Below are 5289 nucleotides of genomic sequence, written 5' to 3'. Positions count from 1 at the left end.
CCACCTAGGGAGAAGTAGTTGTTATGGTGGATTCATAGGATCCATGTGGGTCAGGGGAAAATCAAGATGGAGCAGGTGGCTGGGCGTGGTGGCTCAAGCCTGTAATCCCAGCACTTTGGGAGGCGGAGGCAGGATCGCTTGAGCCCAGGAATTTGAGACAACAGTCTAGTCAACAAAGCAAGACCTCGTCCCCCTCAACTCCCCCAAAAAAGTAAAAAGAAAAGATGGAGCAGTAGGCTTGGCACAAAGCCATGATTGTAACATGGTGACAATAGCAGTGGTGATACTCACAGCTGCCATTTATCTAGCATTTACCATGTGCCAGGGTTGGTTTTAAATGGCAGTAAAAGGCAGAGCCAGAAATCTGCAGGTTCCAGGGAATGATATACACCCAATTTCTACCAATCTTCCTTTTCTTCTCTCCCAAATGAGGGAAAATGACCTCTATCTTCGCCTTATGTGTTAGCTGTATACGACTCTGATAATAACAATAATGGTAGTGATAATAAGTAGTATAAAATGAAAGTAATAATGTAAACATGCCCCCATATACTGCCTAATTATAGAAATATATAATTATATTGTAATATAGAGTTATAACTAATATCTATAGTAGATATTACCCTCAGTAGATATTTAACAAATCTTCATCTATTGCAAGTTCACTCAAGTATTTATTAAGTGCTAGTAAACACATGATCTTCTGCTATCCCAGATCAAGCAATAAACAGACACAGTCCCTGCCCTTATGTGTTTTTGTTTTGTTGTTTTGTTGCTGTTTTTCCATAAAGAGAGGTATTATGTTTTGTGTGTAGAGTGGTTCAAACAATCATAACACTTGATTCCAAATCAGAAGACCCAGATGCTAGTGTTTGGTTTGATAGCCAGTCACTTTAATGTCTTAGTGTCATCTGAACAAATAAGGCGTTAGACGAGATTTTTACGACCTCTGCCAGCTGTAACATTTCAGTATTTGGTTTAGAGTTTGTGACACCCAGGGTTGGGAGGGAAATTTGGCAGCCTTTACGTTTTGCCTACAACTTTACCTTTATTTGGTCTATCAAGTCTTTTTCATCTTGTTTAATGGTAGTCAAATCTTCAGAAACTTGGCTTTTTATATCTAAACTCATATAAAAATGATAATGGTAAGAAACCCAACTTAGTTATCTTTTTTTTTTTTTTCTGGAAAGGGAAACCATCAACAGCAACAACACACACACACACACACACACACCCCACATGATTGCTTGCCTAGGGAGGGATCAGAGCTTCAAAAGTGAGCTGATTCCAGCCACCAGCTGTCATCATATGAGGAGCTCTTGTGAGTTGATCGCCCGTGAAAGAGATGAGTTACCCTTTATCTTCACTAATCTACATCTGTAGTATATTCAATACTTACCTACCCTTTATCCTTTGCTCTGTGGTTTTCCATGGCTTCATGAAATGCTTTAGCCAGAAAGGTCAAGGTTTAAAGGTGGTTTTGTTTGCAATGAAAGTTAATTGTTAATTGAAGTTAATTGATTTTTCTAGGAATGAGCCTCTAAACATGGCCACAGCTCAGTGATACTGACCAACCAAACATCCCTTTGCTGGACCTATGCAAACATGAAACAGACAAAGAGAAGTGAGTATGTGGCATTCATCAGAGGAGTAAGACCAATGCGAATTTTGTAAGCAGTATATAGCCGTGTCGAACATGATTACTTGGAAAATTACTAACTAAACCTTTCCTTAGCCTTTTCACATTTAGTGAAGATTTCATGAAGAATTGTAAGAGAAAAGTTTTTCCAGACCCAGCCATGAGTACTCTGGTTTACTCAGAAGAACCACGAACTTTGAACAGCTTGATCATCCAGCTTTCTGAAACTTCTTCGTGCGTATGTATCACTGAGGTATCTTCTTAAAGCACATATTCTAATTCTTTGGTCTGGGGTGGGGACTGAGATTCTGCATTTAAAATAACCTCCAAGGTGATGCCAATGTGTTCCTGATGCTGGGACCCTATTTTAAGTAGCAAAGGTCTTGTTAGAATCAACCCAACCAGTTGAAGGCAGACGATCACAGTTCTTGACTGTGAGTTTCGGACAATGATTGTCGATGTTCAGATGGAATTTTATGAAGCTAAACATTACCTTTGGCCTGTATAGTGAGTATACTACAACTCAAGTGGCGGGGTATGTGTTCGTATTTCTCTCAAAAACGAAGCTGAAAAGCCGACGGGCACATGGGCAGCAAGGAGAAGAATGCTAAAATAAAATATTATTGCAAAAAGGTGGAGATCGATAATCTGCAGCTATTTCTTTTTCTTTCTTTCTTTCTTTTTTTTTTTTTTCTTGAGACAAGGTTTCACTCTGTCACCTAGACTGGAGTGCAGTGGCACAAGCATCACTCACTGGAGCCTCGAACTCCTGGGCTCAAGTGATCCTCTTACCTCAGCCCTCCAAGGATCTGGACTACGGGCTTCGTGAAATACTTTAGCCAGACAGGGCAGGGTTTAAAGGTGTGCCACTACAGGCAAGCACCACTACACCCAGCTAATTTTTTTTTTTTTTTTTTTAAAGAGATACCGTTCTCACTTTGTGCCCAGGCTGGTCTCAAACTCCTGGCCTCAAGCAATCCTCCCACCTCAGCCTCCCAAAGTGCTGGGATTACAGGCATGACCCATGGCCCCTAGCCCTATTTCTAATGTATGAATAACCTGTTCTCAAGTTATCTTAAGAAATAAAGTATTTCCTTTTTTGAAATAAATAAAAAGTAGCTATACTGACCACATTAAAATGAATTACTTTCACTTTAATGAATGGTAGGAAAATTCAGGATAACAAATAAGGAATAATCAGAAAAGAGCTATTTCTCTTGAAGATGGGATTCACTCATTCAGCAATTTATTGAACCCTTTGCAAAGGGGCCAGGTGCTGTGCTGGTTGCTGGAGATACAGAAGCAGTCCCCTCTGTCAAAGTCTCACATTCATTTGAGGGATAGTGACTCAAAACAATTCTTAAAATGAATTAAAACTGTGATCTCTGAAGGAGAAATGGAGCATTTTGAGAACATTTGAACTGGAGTGTTTGACTCGATTGGAATGTGAAGGAAGGCCTCCCCAAGAGAGTAATGTTTGAGGTGAGGTCTGAGGAATCCTGGAATTAAGCAGGTGAAGGGGTGTTACGAGACACACCTTTAGAAGGTGCTTGGGCCATGTGTGAGGTCGTCCAAATATCCTATACATAGTCTCCCCTGATCTGGGGCCTGACACAGCGAGTCTTGGCATAATTAATGCTGATGCCAGAGACTGCCCAACCTTGTCTCACCCACAGAAACAGACACGCTCCATGTGGTCCTTGTGGGCCACCACACAGTGGAGAGCTATCCAGCCTACCCCTTACTTCCACTCCCCCGAATCTTGTACTTAAGCTGTAGCCTTTGAGACATAACTGCTTTTTAAATTCATTTTTCCTATAAGTAACATATTATATAGATTGTATTGTGATGATAAAATGATACTTTGAACACATTCTCTTATATTATGTTTAAAGAATGAGCTCCCCAGTTTTTGCAGACTTCCAACCAGGTTTGGGAAGCTTTACTCCATGTGGAATGGGTAGGAGTTTGGCGAGTGTGGAATCAGTTAAATCTCTGTAGCCCTTGACAGACTTTGTCCAGGAACACATTTGGTGTTCACAATAGTGAGCAGCACTCACTGAGGCTTAGCGAAATGAGCTTGCCCAATGTCATGGTGACAGGTGAATAGGAATAAACCTAGCACTGGGTACTCATTTTTCCAGATACTTAACATCTCATTATCTCAAGTGTCCTGCTTGGCTTTGCCGTTTCAGAAGTTCCCCCAAGCCTGTCACCTTCTGAATTCCCCTTACACCCAGCCTGTGGATCCAGAGGTAGCATTTTCACGCCTAATGTGTTACTGAAACACCAGGGGTTTGGTCTAGGTCCTGCTGCTCACAGCACAGAAAGCCAATCACTGACCCAACAATTATTGCCAAAAAAGAAGGCTTTAACTGAGTGCTGCAGCAGAGGAGATGGGAGGTCAGTCTCGAATCATCTCCCCAGGAGAGTAGTCTCAAACTCATCTCCCTGACCAGCTCAAGTTAGGAGTTTATACAGCAGGGAAGAAATGTAAGTGTATGAAAAAACAGGAACTCAGGAAGGGTCAGGAAGCAATCACGATGAATGAGGGGCCTGGAGTTTCATTGTGTGGATGCAATGATCTGGTGAGTTTCAGATCTTTGATGCCCTTTTTTTTTTTTTTTTTTCCCAGAGACCTGGTGGTCCTTTCCTGGAGGAAGAAACTCTGAAACTCTGATAAAAACAAATGTAAGTTTCAAGCTTTAAGGTCATAAGGGTCAATTTCTATGTTTATCCAAAACAAAAAACAAAAAACACCCAAAACTGTTGATGGGACTAATGGGTTGGTTTCAAAGGCTGATATGACTGCCCCCAGGACTCGGTCTCTTGATTTATGATAAATAATATAAACTTTATTATAGGGGACAGTGGGGAAGGGGAATACTCACGAGTCTGTGAATCCTTGGGTCATGGAGAAGCCAGGTAGTGTTCTTCCCTTCCTTTCTTTTTCTCTTTTCATTCTTATTCATTGGGTACATTTTTCCTGCCCCGCCGCAAGATCCTAAGATGTGGAACTGCCTGAAGTGAGCAGTCTGACCACCAGGGGGCAGCATGAGTCCATCGCTTTGTCTGAAAACAAAGGTCCTAGTCAACCGCCCTCCTCTCCAAACAAGCTGAGTCTGCACGTTGGAGTCATCTGATGAACTTTTAGAAAATTACAGGTGGGTGGGCTCACTTCAATTGCCATCTTCTGTCCTGGAGAGTGGGGCGTGAACATCGCCATTATTTAAAAGTTCCTCAGGTGAGTCTGATACACAGTGTTGAAAACCACTCGGAGAAGACTCATCTGTGAAAACTGTAAAGGCTTTTAGGAATCACCCAGCCCAGCCCATCTGTTTCCATTTTGCAGCTTCAGGAACTGAGGCCCAGAGATAGAAACAGTAGGCTTAGGGGTACTTGGAAGACAGCAGCAGAGCCCAGGACCCTGACAATCGGCCCAGTTCTCCTTCCCCCGTAGCACTTGGTCTTCCATATTTCGGCTGGGCCTGGGCATCAGAGGATACCAGGGACCACTCCCCTCCCCTCCAAGCGCAGAACGGTGCAGTCCCTCCTGGCTCAAGTTGCTCCTCGCTGACAGGAGAATTCAGAACTGGCCTGCAGGAATCAACTGGAGAACCTCCCAACCACGTGTGCACGAGGTTCAATGC

The 5289-nt window shown here is 42.6% G+C and overlaps 1 long non-coding RNA gene across 1 annotated transcript; it reads left to right on the top strand.

The window, feature by feature from the left end:
* Window positions 1-1359: 1359 nt before the first annotated feature.
* Window positions 1360-4723, top strand: LOC117080548. The gene is made up of 3 exons (XR_004435889.1): window positions 1360-1877; window positions 4275-4330; window positions 4641-4723. It is a non-coding gene; the product is annotated as an uncharacterized LOC117080548 (long non-coding RNA).
* Window positions 4724-5289: the final 566 nt, after the last annotated feature.

Source organism: Trachypithecus francoisi, unplaced genomic scaffold (genome assembly GCF_009764315.1).
Source record: "Trachypithecus francoisi isolate TF-2019V2 unplaced genomic scaffold, Tfra_2.0 Lachesis_group8, whole genome shotgun sequence".
Lineage (NCBI taxonomy): Eukaryota > Metazoa > Chordata > Mammalia > Primates > Cercopithecidae > Trachypithecus > Trachypithecus francoisi.
The sequence above is the reverse complement of the archived record's forward strand: the minus strand, read 5'-3'. Positions and strand labels throughout refer to the sequence as shown.